The sequence below is a fragment of the Chelonia mydas genome, chromosome 10 (assembly GCF_015237465.2).
Source record: "Chelonia mydas isolate rCheMyd1 chromosome 10, rCheMyd1.pri.v2, whole genome shotgun sequence".
Classification (NCBI taxonomy): Eukaryota; Metazoa; Chordata; order Testudines; family Cheloniidae; genus Chelonia; species Chelonia mydas.
Window position 1 is genome coordinate 38,487,724 of NC_051250.2, and position 14,946 is coordinate 38,502,669.

The 14,946-nt window shown below is 48.9% G+C and overlaps 1 protein-coding gene across 1 annotated transcript in view; it reads left to right on the forward strand.

Moving 5' to 3' along the window:
* Positions 1 to 4,077: 4,077 nt before the first annotated feature.
* The window catches only part of FBXL16 (F-box and leucine rich repeat protein 16), an 82,878-nt gene continuing 72,009 nt past the window's right edge, over positions 4,078 to 14,946 (forward strand). The window contains exon 1 of the mRNA XM_007069694.3: positions 4,078 to 4,439. The gene's annotated coding sequence lies outside the window, so the exon portion shown is untranslated. The remainder of the gene's footprint in view (positions 4,440 to 14,946) is intronic.

A 14,946-nucleotide genomic window follows, 5' to 3' on the forward strand; every position in this document is an offset into this window, starting at 1 on the left:
GTTCTTGACAGTTAATCTATTTACAATCATGCTGGATTTCCGTTAGAACCTCTCGCGTGGCTCATTAACATTTCATAGCTCTTCCTTTTAATGAGGATGCATCACATATACTAAATATTGCTACAGTGGAATTGGTTGCATTTCAAATGGCCTATTCAATTGCCTATCGTGGGCCAGCTTGCAAAGCTGACCTGTTGCCACATGTCTGTTTCATCTGGCTCTGTGCCAACAGGCTGGAGCCTTCTCAGGTAGGGAAAGTTGGTTAAGGGAAGAAATCTGAGGCCTTAGGTAGCACGGGATCTGTGCTGCATGTATGTTCCCCTGATATAGATACATCCCTGCATCACAGTGACCAGTCATTATTTAATTACAGGCATTTCTGTGGCAGTTCTTACTGTAGTGTCTAAGCACCTCACAGGAATGAGTGACTGAATCTCCACAATGTCCCTGCCACATAGGGCAGTATTATTCTTCCTTCCCTGTCCTTACAGCTGGGGAAGCTGAGGCACTAAGCAGTTAAACAACGTGTCCAAGCTCATAGCTTTTGCCAGAACTGTGACTAGAACCAGATCTCTTCAGTCTCAGGCTGCTGCCTTAATCACAAAAGCAAACCAATGTCCTCTATTGCTGAGAGTAGACCCAAACTGCCTTTTGAGACTGCTTAAGGCCAATCAGCCAGAAGGGGTCACTGTGGAGGAACGCAAGGCTGATCCTTGGATGAACTTCAGCAATTTTTCTTCTCAGTTCAGTCGGCTCCGAAAAAAAAGACAGAGGGTTTGGTTTTCCTCCTTGGCCTGCCCCATGAGGTGCTGAGTATTGCCTGAAGTGACATATGTGGGTGCTTAGCACCTCTCGAGCTGAACCAATAGTCACACGCCGGCAGCCAGATCAACGTTGGTGCATCTGCACAAGTAGCAGAGAACAGAGGCCGGGACTTCACATCAACCATGCTGATTGGCAAGACATGGTGCTGTCTTTGGGCCATCAGAACCGCCCTACAGCCACCGTTAAGAATGATTTGCCCTTGCCATCCCATGTGGTTTCTTCGCCATCTCCCCAGCCTCGGGGTTTAACCTAGGACAGTGGTTTCCTTTGTGGGATTGTCAGTGAAATGAGCAGTTTTGCAGCAATGATGCAGGGAGCATAAACAAGAGGCAAATCTACGCTCTACCAGGTGAGTAAAGCCTGAGTCGGGAAGCAGCAAAGTGGTGCTTCTGTACTGCTGCTGCTTCATTGTGGTTCAGACTCTGGACATTGAGGGCTGTGTCTGTGTATCTGTGTTTCTGGGCTGCATGCTATTTTCCCCGGGGTGCTTCTCTGGAAATCCGTCGCACCTCCCCTACTGTATTTCCCTTTGAGGAAGATTTAGATCAGACCCTTTAACCAGATCACTGCTGAGCAGAGAAAGACACGTTCTTTCCTGCCACAGGCTCTGTGTGTTACCAGGACAGTGTCCCTACCCCAGCCTCAAAACTGGCATGCCAGGACCAGGAACTGAGTTTGGCTCTCCCACTTTGCTGCTGAAGTATGACCACTAGGCTGACCATGTGCCTCTGTGTGCCTGTGGGCTGAATCCTGCAGACACTGACTTGCGTGCATAGCCTAACATGTGGGAGTTGGCGCTACATGCAGGAGGAAAGGTTTGCAGGATTGAGATCTGCTTTCCTTATGGGTCTATGTTAACATGTGTTTGTGTTTGGGTGGTCCTGTAGATGTATGTGTGTACAAAAAGCGCTGGTTCTGAATGGTGCAGAAATCTGGCAGGAGCAGCTGTTCCCAGGAGCCTGCAGCCAAGATGATAGAAATCTCTGCAGGTGAGTTAACCTAGTGAGATCTCCATCAGACAAGAGGCTGGAAACTGCCAGCACCAGTTGCTTTTATTATGATTAGTGTAGTGTAGCACCTATAGGCCCCAATCAAGATCAGGACTCCATTGTGCTAGGCACTGTACAGACACACCTAGTAAGAGAGAGTCCCTGCCCCAAACAACTGACAGCCTAAATAGAAAAAACAGACAAAGTGTGGGAGGGGAAATTGAGGCACAAGCAGGTGAAATGACTTGCCCAAGGTCACCAGCAAGTCAGTGGCACATCTGAATTACTCTGCAGCTTGTGGGAGTTCATGGCTACCATCCTGAACTTTGCTTCATCCTCAGGCCTGAAACCTGAACCCCAGGTAGCCTGATCCTTATCTGAACAGCAACTCCAAAGCCCCTCTTCAGTGGGTGAAGGGGCATGTGTCTGCCTGTATCATAAACCTTGTTTGCCTCAGTTGTGGTGTCGTGCGTGCTTCTGTGTATGGGTGTGGTCTCTGAGCCAGTACCCCCAGTCGGTGAACATTGGCATAATCCCATTGGCTTCAATGGAGAGACCTCAATTTACACTACCTCAGGATCTGGCCCATTTATTTCAATGTAGCTATGCTGATTTACACCAGCTGAGGATCTGGCCCCCTCTCTGGATTTGCCCAGACAATTGTGTTTGTATGATCTGAATGTGCAACTCATTCCTGATGCAGGGACAGAACACGAACAATCAGCACAATGGGCCGAATGCATCCTGACCCTAGTGTATCTGGGATGAGCTTGGCCCGCTGTGACCACACTTCCCGCTGGAGCAGAATCTGTGGAGCCCTGGGAGCTTGCTGTGCCTATCTCCAGGGAGCCTCCCAAGCCTGCAAGGGCCCATTGCACTGGAAAGTATGGTACCAGGGAAACCAGATCATCTTCAAGTAAAGCACAGTAGGGAGAGAGGGGGACAGAAGCAGGGAATGGAGAGGCTGTGAGGACTCTATAGACAGAGAGAGCAAGGGGGGCGGGGGGTTGAGAGAGAGAGAGAGAGAAAGGGATGTTTCTATTTTAAGACCTGTGGCCTGTTCTCCACCCCTCCCCCACACAACACATTACATGCTTGCCAGATTGAGAAACCTGACCTGCCTTTTAAATAATCAAGAAGGGAGCAAGGCAGCCAGGACTCTGCCGGGCTGGGGAAGGTGGGTGAGGCAGGTTTCAGTGGCAGTTGGGGTAGGGAACCTTTAACGAGTGTGTCTGGCTTGAGAGTAAGGGGGGGTTGCCCCCATGCTTGCTGACTGTTCCCTTCCCTTTAGTAGGGACACTAGTTGAGTGGCACATGTGCCCAAGGAAACTGGTGGGGTGAGGGAGCGGGCATGCTCCATTTGTTAAGGGACAGTTAGTGGGGTTCAGAGCTCCAGCTCTGGCCTTGCTAACTCTCTGAGTCTGGGGAAGTTTGCTGTCCCTTGGGCAACAGATCAGGAGAGATGTCCATGCAGGCCCCCAGCCTATGAGCACAGACGACCACTGGAGCATGTGGGAGTGAGGGCATTTGCTTCCTTTCCCAGTGCCCGGGGTAGGAATTCAGCTGGTTCCCCCATCTCCCTGACTTCAAAGCTCATCCGTAGCTGGACCCAGATGGCCCGGAAAGCTAGCTAGCAGGTGTGTTAGCCTGATGTTCATACCCACTGGTGGCGTGGCAGTAATGTGGATCAAGGGTGAAAGGCACAGCTGGGCACGTCATGCCAATGACAACCCGGAAGGACTCATCAGGAGCAGCAATATTTCATACATTTCATGTGAGTCACAACAGCTCAGCTACTCGCCACTAACCCCGCTGTGTACGGGAGCTCATGACAAGCTTCCTGTTTCATTACCCAGGGAAGGGTTACATTGGTGCCCCAAAAGGAGAGAGGGGAGCACTAGGTGCTTTATGTCCAAAACCAAATATTCACAGTTAAAATATCTATCACATTTCTATTCTGCCTATCACCTTAGTATTCTCCTATCTAGCTGTTTTGTCTTTTTGCAAATGCAAGTCCATATGATTGACCTCAAGAGGGCAATAAGGGAAGTGGGAGGAAGCCAATAAAAATCCTAATCCTGGATGTTTCCCACAGTGAATGGTTGTAATCTCTGAGTATCCTAGCCAGGAGTTGGGGAGACTAGCCAGCCTGCAGTCATGCATTAATGATAATAATGGCTGTGTCTCTTTAACTGGGTTTGGTCTACGACAGTGTGTGTGTGTGTGTGTGCGCACGCATGCCAGCGTGTGCGTGTGAGACAGCTTGCATCTTTCAGATCGTGCTCTCTGGATACCAGCTCCGGGTTTGTTGGGGAGGAGGGGAAGTGTATTTCAGTCCCCTGAGATTGCTGTCTTTCTTGCTTGCTTTTTTTTTTGGGTGGGACAAATTCTCTCCCACCCTTATTTTGCAAAACATCAGAGTCGTGGATTTTTCTCTGAAAGACTTGATCTAACGACGCAGTGTGGGAGAATCTAGCTCCCTGGTCCTGTGTCTGACCCCGGCTGGGGGCTGGTGTAGATCAGAGTGGGTGATTTGTTCTGTTTCTTCTCCTGATGCTGTTCTGTACATGAAAAGAGGAGCAGCTCCCAAGGAGGCATGGCATGAGCTGGAAGCAGTCGCTGGAGGTAAGGGCTGTATCTTGCTGCAGATCCTTTGACTCACAAAGCCCCCTATGTCAGTTTGTATTGATGTCCCTAGGAAAACATCCCACCCAGAGGGATGCGGCTCGGTGCTACAATGAGAACCAGGGAAGGTACAAGGACTGTAATTATAGCCCTCCTTGATGATCATTGCATCATAGAGCTTGGGTTATATAATGGCAGGCAAGCATCACCTTTCTAGTAGAACTAGGCTCCATTCATTTCCATCCAATACAATGCTCTTTGCTCTGCCCCGTGCTGCTTCTCTGACTGGCTGGGAGAAATGCTTTGGTGTCGGCCTCTTTTTTTCTCTGCATTGAATAGAAATGGTGGAAGCTGAATTCCCAGATGCTAGTGGTGTGCGGCTGATTTATTTATTTATTTATTTGCTCCATAGACCTGAGGCCGATGCTGTGATTCCTGTGACTGGCAATGTGCTGAATGCTTTGCTTTTTCAGCTCCCCGAAAGCATTTGGGTTAGCATCCTTTGGGGTAGGGTAGCTAGCTGGGCCAGTGGCTCAGAGCATGCTAGTGGGAGACCCAGTGTTCCCAGCTGAGGGGATTTCCCTTGCTCCCCAGCCTTGTTCAGGATCGTTGTCCATTGTGCTGTTCCCTTTGGCTATGCTCTGGCTCTGAGTTGATGTGGCAATCGCTCAAGCCAGTGAACCAGAGAGAGTGGCAGAGAATCAACCTCCTGGCTGGCTGTTATGGACCCCACTACCTCACCGTTCTCACTGGTCTCAGGGAGGAGGAGCTGGAGGTGTGATGGCCGAAGATAAATCTGGGCCCAGAGGAAAGGCTGGGGCATTGCTGCAGGCTTTAGGCTGGAGGCTGGCTGACTTGTGTGACTCCCGTAGGTGGAACGGGCTGTCAGGCCATAGAAATCTTGGGAAGTCTGTGTCTGTGCAGCTGGCCCATTGAAGCACTGGAAAGTTTTGATTGTGGGGAGGGGGCTCTAGAACAAACTCTGCGGAGGACTGTAAGAGCAGAGAGATTGCTCAGGGACTCAGCCCCTGGCCTAGCTGTAGCACACTGAGTCAGAGGCTTGCCAACTGGCAGCATGGGAAGATGGAACCTTTCCCTCCTCTACTGGCAGCTGCAGCAGGAGCTTTTGTGCCACTGGCCTGGCATAACTTTTCACATTGAAATGGTGGCGGAGAGAGAGAGAGAGAGAGAGAGAGACATAAGAACAGCCATATTGGATCAGACCAAAGGTCCATCGAGCCCAGTACCCTGTCTTCCGACAGTGGCCAATGCCAGATGATTCAGAGGGAATGAACAGAACAGGTAATCATCAAGTGATCCATCCGCTGTCGTCCATTCCCAGTGTCTGGCCAAGAGAGGCCAGGGACACCATCCTGGCTAATAGCCATTGATGGACCTATCCTCCATGAATTTATCTAGTTCTTTTTTTAACCCTGTTTTAGTCTTAGCCTTCACAAAATCCTCTGGCAAAGAGTTCCACAGGTTGACCTTCATCCCCACGGCTCAAAGCCTGAGCCAGCCTTTCTTGCTAATTCATCTCTGGACCCTTCCTGTGAGTGCAGCTGGTTACTGCAGATTCATCCCATTCAAGGTGCTGGTGTTAATCCCCACAGGGGGTCCCAGTGGCTTGGCCTTCCCACCCAGCTCCCCCATCCTCCTGCTTTAGATGCACAATTGCAGATTAGGTGTAGGATAACTCCGCTCTCGGTAACATCTGGGCGAGCCCAGTCAAACCCATGTAGTTGTAAGGGGTGTAACTAAGAACAGGCCACTGTGTATGGAGGGGTGTAGTGCGGGGAGCAGAGGTGATTGATAAAGCAGCGGCCTTTTCTGTAACCATCCTACTTCCATAGATCCAGGGCTGCTTGCATTCAGTCTCCGTGTCTGCTGTATCTCTTTGCTTGAAGCCATGATCCAGGAGGGTGACATCAGGGGCCCTTTCTTCTGCTCCTGACCTAAAGGGAAATTCACCTTCTGGGAGTTCAGGGCAAATGCTGAATAGAGCAGGAACAGCTGAGGCGTGGAAGGGAAGGCAGGGGGAAGGTAAAAGAGAGGGAAAGACAGAGGGAGGGTGACAGGAAGAGAGAGAGAGAGAGAGAGAGAATTCTGCTCTCTGGGATGATGTTCACATTGTCCCCAGCTGCCCTGGGTCCATGGTGTTTTCAGCCCTGTCATGCCCAGCTCTGCTGTCCCCACTGGAGCCCAGCCCTGGACAGCAAAGATGCAAACCCATTGAAAGGGTCAGGGCTGGAGAAGGAGGCAGGAGACCTGCAGGCACATTGAAAGTGATGTCAGCAGGATGATGGGCAGTGCCAGCAGTGCCGTTATAGGGGCATAGGAAAGTCCCTAAGGAAAATCAAACAGGGTATGCTGGGAGGTCAGGCAAAACAGCAACATTCTGTTAGGCCCAGGACTGGCTTGTGGGGTTGGGCGTGTCTGTCTCAAGCAGGAGCACAAAGACATTTATTCTTCAGTTTGTGCCTCTGATTCCCCTACTCCCTGTATGTACATGATCTAATTGCAAGTTACTCCTTTGGCTCTGAGGCTAGAGGCAGGAACGTTTGGATGTGTTGGGCTTGTCTTCACTGCAACTTGAGTTATAACTCAAGTGTTGCCCCTACCTCCAGTCCTGTCCACACACTAAACCCCTTCACTCAAGTGTGATGATGGCTGGCCCATCGGGGGTTGTAGCTAAAGCTCATCAGCAGCTAACACGACCACTTTGCAATGTGGCTGCAGGCTAGCGCCACTTAAGTGACCTCCAGTGCCTTCCCACAGCTCCCCTCCATGTGCCCAAAATGGACACGATTCCACAGAGCAAAGAACTAGGAGGCATGCCCCGGAAGTCTTAGCGCCACACATGTGTGAGTGCAGGGCCAGGGTGGAGAGTTCCACTTCTCTCCCATAGCTGGCTATGCTTGGAGCAGTAGAAAGAGCCAGGGTTGGGGCAGTGGACTGAGAATAGTGCTGGGGGCCAAGAATTCCTGAGTTTGAGTTCCAGGCCAGCCAATTATTTGGTGTGGGACATTGGGCAAGTCACTTCATAATAATAATAATACCCTGCCCATCTCTAGTGTCTTCCCCCAGAGGATCTCAGAGCATTTTACAAGCAGCAGCGAATCTACCTTCCTGTGATGCTGGTGAGTGCCACTGAGAAGGGAGGTGACTTGGCCCAGGCCACCAACGACAGAGTCAGGAACTCGGATCCACAGATCATTTCTTCTGCACTTTAGCAGATTCCACACTGCAGAATTGGGGTGATGCTAGCTCCTTTCTGCCATGGGTGAGGATCAATCAGTTCATGCTTGTATAACCTGAGAGCCAAGTACTATTATTAATTGGCTCTAATTGTTATCAGCAACATCCTGGGTCATCGTCCCCCCACCCCCACCATGGGCGCACAGCTGTGCAACTTTCTGGTGAAATGTGCATGCACGTGACTTAGTGTCTCCCAGACACACACACACACACCATCCACACCCTCAGCCCCTGGGGGCACAGTTCATCTACCCAGCAAGGAGTGGAGTGAGCCTGAGGGCTTCTCAAATCAACAGGCAGCTCCAGCAGAGACATCCCAGGGGCACTCAAACACCCACATTCTCTGTTGCACTTGGAGCCTGCCAATGCAAAGCCAGTGATGTTGGGGTCCTGCTGCACTCAGAGAGGGTGGCACTGAGAGGTGGAGCCTGCTGGACCCCAGTGCTGGCATCCGAGTCCCAGGGATGTTTTCCCCTACTGTGTAGATTCTGGGTTATGAATCCTGGTATTCTAATCCTCACCTTTTGTGGGCCCTGTGCTAGCAGATCCCATGCTTTCAATCTCTACACTGGTGATTTTGCATTGTGCTCAAGGCTGGGCAGTTGAGGTTGGGCTGTTGAATTGCCCAGGGTTTACATGCAGGAACGAGGTGGTGTGTTGGAGAGGATGAGGCAGTATTCCTTTTGGAACCAATGTAGACTCTGCCAAGGCACTGCTGGGGCAGGAGGAAATCTTAGGAGCTGCAGCAGGGCACTTTCTGCTAGTGGTAGCAGACACTGACTGGAGGCTGCTTTGAGAAATCAGCTGATGCTCTTGTCATAGCTCAAGCTGCTGGCATTCTAGCTGCTACTGCAAGGCAATGGTGCTGCAGTGGGGAAGCTCTCGCTACATCCCAGGACAGGACACTGCTGTATGGAATCTCCTGCTGCTGGCTTCCCAGCTGGGCAAACAACGAGCTCTGCTATGTGACACTCGGAAGGACTAGCCAAGCTCCCATTCTCGGACTGTTGGTGTAAATCTTTGCTCACTGTCAAGGAGGGTGAGGGACGTTGCTTTATAGTGGGTGGGAATTTTGTTAGCATCCATTTTTCATTATTTTCCCTCGCAGCTGTCGTCTGACAGCTGGTCCCTTGGTAGTTTGATTGGGCCGAAATTTACCCCAACAGTAACTGAAGTCAGAGGAGTTACACCAGGGATGAATTTGGCCTCCTATCTCGAGATCATCTGTGCTTCAGCATCTTGGCCCTCTCGTCTCTGACTATAATCCCTGCCGTCTGACTGAGTCGTGGGAAACAGTGCATCTTAGTGGGCTTCTGTGCCAGGAGAAGGAAAGGGTCTGTGTGAGGGACAGGATGGACAGGCTGATTCTGCACGGTGATGGTAAATTTGGGGCTAGAAGGGCCAGTCCTTCTGTGAGACAGAGAGCTGATTTTCACATAGGGGGAAGCAAGTCCTTGGTGCCTCAATTTCCCCATCAGTAGAATTGGGACAATAATATTTATCTAGCTCCACAGGGGTTCTGGAACAGGTAACAAATTAATCTTGGCAAAGTACTGCCATCACACCTAGAGGGTCCCATCCACCAGTGACCTGCTGACACATCTGCAATAGAGGTGCATTTTCCTCCACTGCTCTGAAATGTGTCACCTGTCTGAAATCACTCACTGCAGACTATCTAGAAATGTCAGCAGTATGACAGCTGTGCTCTCCCTGTTATATTTTATGAACACTGCTGACTTGCTAGAGTACCTGTGGGTGGGCCCCAGCCTGCTGACTTCAGTGCTGGAATCTGTAGCACTGCTGGACTTCTGAATGACTCCAATGAAGAGGTAAACTAGCTTTTTCTCTGGAGATCCACAGCAGATTGGAACTATTTGAGATATTTGAAGTGGAGGTATGAGAAGGACACAGTTCAGAAATGCTGGTAGCATTTGTCCTTTCCCCCCCACTTGGGGGAGGGTGACCATTTTGGGAGCTTGAAATTGGATTCAATTTCCAAATGCAGGGCCAGAACCCCAGCTGCTGTAAATCAGTGTAGCTCCATTGACTTCACACACACTGACTTCAGTGGAGCTACACCTCTTTACATCAGCTGAGGGTCTGGCCTAGAATGTTGTTTCCTCTGTCAAATACAAACACATTGATTCATTGCAGGTTTTCTCATGAGTTCAGGGCTCCTGGAACTGCTCTCTCTCTCCCTCTCTGTAGTAGGAAAAAAGCATTGACTTTGATTTAAAAAGGCCAGGGAAGAAGGATGATTTTGTGGGGACGGGAGTCATTAATTCTATTTCTGGTTCTGGTATGGATTCCCTGCTCGGTCACTTAATTGATTTGTGCCTTGGTTTTGCCATCTGCAGTATGGGAATAATCCTGCTTCCCTGTCTCACAGGAGTGTTGCATGTCTTTGTTCATTAGTGCCTGGGAAAGTGTGTCGAGCTCCACTAGAGGCAGGTGCTGTGTATGTGCAAAATATTATTATAAAAGGCACATATAAATTATTGCACGGAATCCACAAGGAGACAGAGAGGTAGGTTATACTTTGATCCGATCAACCTTGTCAGTGTCCCTTTAAGACGTCTGATAGACTAACAAGCCATTTGCTTACCTTATCCAAAGAAGTAATAGTAGAGGAAAAGGCTGGTGCTGCAGCACCTAGAGGAATGTCTGAGGAGGGGAAAGCCATGGGCATGTGACTCCACAAGGTATGAGGCAGTGGAGGATCAGGCTATGAAGAAGCAGTGATTCCTATTAATCTCTGGAAGTTTTATTTACCTCTCTGTGGTTTGGGTATTTTGCTGAGCTGAACCAAATCAAGCCACATGGAGAAGCATATTGCAAGGCTTCAAAGAGAGAGCAGGCAGCCACAAGCAGACTCCGTCCTTTGATCAGAAGACCAGCTTGCTCCTGCCTATGGTAATGGACCTTTTTGGTTCTAGTGCTGCCTGTGGATTTATTTATTCCTCCCCAACGCCCCCTGGTGGGAGAAGAAATTGTCTGGTCTCCATGGGAAGTGAATGCAGCAGCCCCTGTTCTGCAAGTAGGCTCCAAGGAACTGGGAAATGCAGAATGTGCTATTTCCAAGGTGCCAGGCAGTTCCTCAGTGATGGGCACAGTAGAAAATGGACTGGTTGGTTGGAAGGTAGGTAGGTAGATAGATAGGAAGCGGCTGAGAAGAGGGCTGGATCTGTATGTAGTGCTGTCTGTCTAGTTTAGACTGTCAGTCTGATCAGTTAGCAGTGGGGTGACTCTGCAGGTTCTCCTAAAGCCTTTTTAATCATGTGACTTTTATGGCTGTCTGTGGGGAGGGCCAGAAGCAAAGAAGTACTCATTCATGTAAATAATGACAGGGACAGAGAATTTTCCCCAACCCCCATGTGTGCATGCACCTTCCTCCCACTGCATGTATGCACACACACACACACAGTGCCCATACCCGCTGCATGCATATGTGTATATATATACACATCCATCCCTACCCCTTATGCATGCATCCACCTGCATGCAAACACATAGAAACCACACCCCATCCCATCTCGCTCCTCCCCATGTACACACACCTTCCATGGTGCAGAAACCCTTCCACAGTCTGTGCATACACCTCCACACACACAGACACGCCACCCCATACCTCCCTCTGTGTGTGTGTGTGTGTGTTTGTGTGTGTGTGTGTGTGTGTGTGTGTATATACACACACACACACACACACACTAGAGATGGAGCATACCGGCTGAGTTCAGATCTGGATCTCCATTTACACAATGGTTAGGGGTCTGAGTTCACTGACAGACAGACTGAAAACCAGGCAGGCAGATCAGGAGAGAGAATGAAGGACCAAGTGAACAACGCACAGGGAGGCAAGTGGAGTGAGGGTGGAGATGGGATAAGAGGATTTTGGGGGCTAATTTCAGACCCTGTGGGAGTGGGTATGACTCCACTGAAGTCAGTATCATTCCACACACAGACACCAGGTCTACGTTAGAGGTAGCGGCATTGTTCACTGCAAGTACATTATCTGTCATACGTCACCTTTTTTTCCCCTGGGTCTTTGCAAATCATCACCCAGATTTTGTTCTTCATTCTTCGATAGCATTTGCTGACCAGTTTGATGGATGATTTCTGAGCCTACAAAACTGTTTGCTACTCTCATTGTGCTGTTAGGTCATGTGGTATCACCTCTGCTACCAGACTGGACATGTGGAATCTTTTTAAATAGGAGAGTGAAGGATATGAATGATGACTAATGGATAGCGATTAACTAATAGCAAATACTCTTGTTTGCCCATGTATACCCCTGACCTATGTGAATCCCTTTGCTCATATGAGCCATCCCTCAAGAGGCAAGCTAGCCAGAATCCAGCTGGGCAGATCTACATGAACTTGACTAGTGTTTCTGCAGCACCCCACCAGCACTGGCCAGCCTGATCTAATTGCTGGAAATTTCTCTCTTGATGCTCTGTCCTTTCATAACAACCCCTATGGGAAGGGCTCCCAGGGCAGACCTGGGAAGCTGAGTTTTGACTTTACCACTGGGCTGCAGATTAAACCCTTGCTTATTCCTGGTGTTGCCAGTCCCTCCTGGAGCCCTGGGGATTTCCAGAGGATTCTTCTCCACCATGGAGGAGTACCTTAGCTGTTCTCCAGAAAGGAAGAGGATGGACTGAGAAGATCTGGGTGGCAGTCAGGTGAAACTATAAAAAAATCGTCCCCACAAATACAGATGGGGGAGAAGAAAGGGACAGTTGAATGAATGGACCACTGGGCTTCCTTCTGGAAAGAAGGGGACTGTTTGGAATTACCGCCACTGGAGCACATGGGAATCATCCGCCTGTGCCAAATTCTCTGCTGGTGCAAATGGGTGAAGTTCCAGAGCTGTGGATGTTTACACCAGCAGAGAATTTGCCCCTCCCCTGATTCAAGCCAATAGGCAAAACCCTTGCTAGGCGGGTTTTTTAAACTGGAAAGAGAAAGTACTAGGGAAAGTCTTGAAAGGGGTATTACACCAGTCATGGGAACAGAGAGGATGGGACAAAATGGTTTATGGGCAGAAGGTAAAGGGAAGGAACTGGACAATCAATGTGGTCTAGCTCTTGAAGGTAGGATATCACATGATCAGAAGTGTCCTCATCGCAACGCAGGAAGCATGGCAGACTTGCAGGGTGAGCTAGAGGGTTTTGGTTAATATGGAAGATCACAACCTGAATGCAAGTGTGACTGACTGGCTGGCTGAGTGGTTACAGGGGCAGGGCTGGCTGGTTAATGTGGATGGCTATAATGATAGTGCATTTACAGATCCAAAGGATCCGAGAGTGAGAGAGACACTATACATGAAGCTCATTTCTTCCACCAGCAATGTGCGGCCCATCTGCAATGAAGCACAACTGTTTAACAGCACATGGCAATCCTGTACAACAGTTTAGGACAGGAAGTGAAGTGGGGTTCCTTATTGAGTTGAAACTAAAGAGGGAGATTTTGTAGCCTGGACCTCAGTTTTCTGTGCAAAGGACTGTACTGCTGTCAGCACAGTGCCCCAGCATCATGCTGGCATCACCCTTGTTATGCCTATTTTACTGATAGGTAAACAGAGGCACTAAGTTGGTAAATGGCTTGTGCTGGGTCACCCAGTGAGTCAGTTACTTAGAGCCTAGGATTTCTGAGTCCCACTTCCTTGATCTAACTACTAGACCATGCTACCTCACACTGTAAGCTTAAGACAGACAACAGGGTAAGACTGTGGGGTACAAGAAACAAGGATTATCTTTTTAAAAGACTCCCCTCAAATGAGCCAGTTCGTCTGTGCATTGGGCGAGTGATTTGTGCATAAGGGTGGAGGAGGAATTGCCTTATTTCCAAGGCATGGATTGAGTTTGGAAGATTTGATTTTCTGGTCAGCCAAATTTCTGTAACTAGTTGTATGAGCTACCAGACATTTTCTGGCCACCGCGCTTTGTCTGGGAATTGTCTACTTTTTAATATCCAGCACTCTGAGTCTTGTCAGCTGCCTCTACTACAGTCGCTGTGCCATTCCCACGGTGGTCTGCAGGGTGCGAAGTACAATGCAGGCTAAATCATCCCCAGTGTGACAATTGGCGTGAATCTAGAGCTCTCCAGGCAACTGGTTAGCAGATGGCTTTACAGCAGTGGTTGCTGAGCCCCAGTACCAGAATAGAGACCCCTGAACTCATAGGACGTTCCACTCTGGATTTGGCAGCTTGCTATTATTTGTACAATAGACCCAGCCTAGACCTTTGTATCCAGAATGCTCTGGAACACTGGGAAGAAGGGTCAGATTCAGACCTGATTCTGGTTTCAAACTTGGCATCTCAGCTCCACCTTCCACTGAAAATATTGGGTATGTTAAACACTTGGGCCCAGATCCTCAGCTGGTGTAAAATCAGTACAGTTGCACTAAAGTCAATGGAACTATGTGATTAGCACCAGCAGAGGAGCTAGCACCTTTGCAAGTCTTTGATATTGTGATTCTTACTACGTTTTTGACAGGGTTACTATGCTAGTGGGTGGGGGAGAAATTGTACACATGATGTGCCTTGATTTTAGGAAGGTTTCTGACAGAGTCCCACGTGACATTCTAATAAACAAACTAGGGAAATGTAGGCTAGATTAAATTACTGTAAGGTGGGTGCACAACTAGTTGAAAGACCATACTCAAACAGTAATTATCAATGGTTTGCTCTCAAACTGGGGGGATGTATCTAGTGGGGTCCCACACAGGTCAGTCCTGGATCTGGTACGATTCAATATTTTCATAAATGACTTGGATAATGGAGTGGAGAGTATGCTTATAAAATTTCCAGATGACACCAGGCTGGGAGAGGTTGCAAGCACTTTGGAGGACAGGATTAGAATTCAAAATGACACTTGAAGAATTGGCCTGAAATCAACAAGATGAAATTCAGTAAAGACAAGTGCAAAGTACTGTACTTCGGATGGAAAAATCAAATGCACAAATACAAAAATGGGGAATAACTGGCTAGGCGATAGTACTTCTAAAAAGGGTTTGGGAGTTATAGTGGATCACAAATTGAATATGAGTCAACAGTGTGATGCAGTTGTGAAAAAGGCTAATATTCTGGGGGGTATTAACAAGAGTGTCGTATGCAAATCACAGAAGATAATTGTTCTGCTCTATTCAGTCCTAGTGAGGCCTCAGTTGGAATAATGTGTCCAGTTTTTGGTACCGTATTTTAGGAAAGATGTGAACGAATTGGAGAGAGTCCAGAGGCGAGCAACA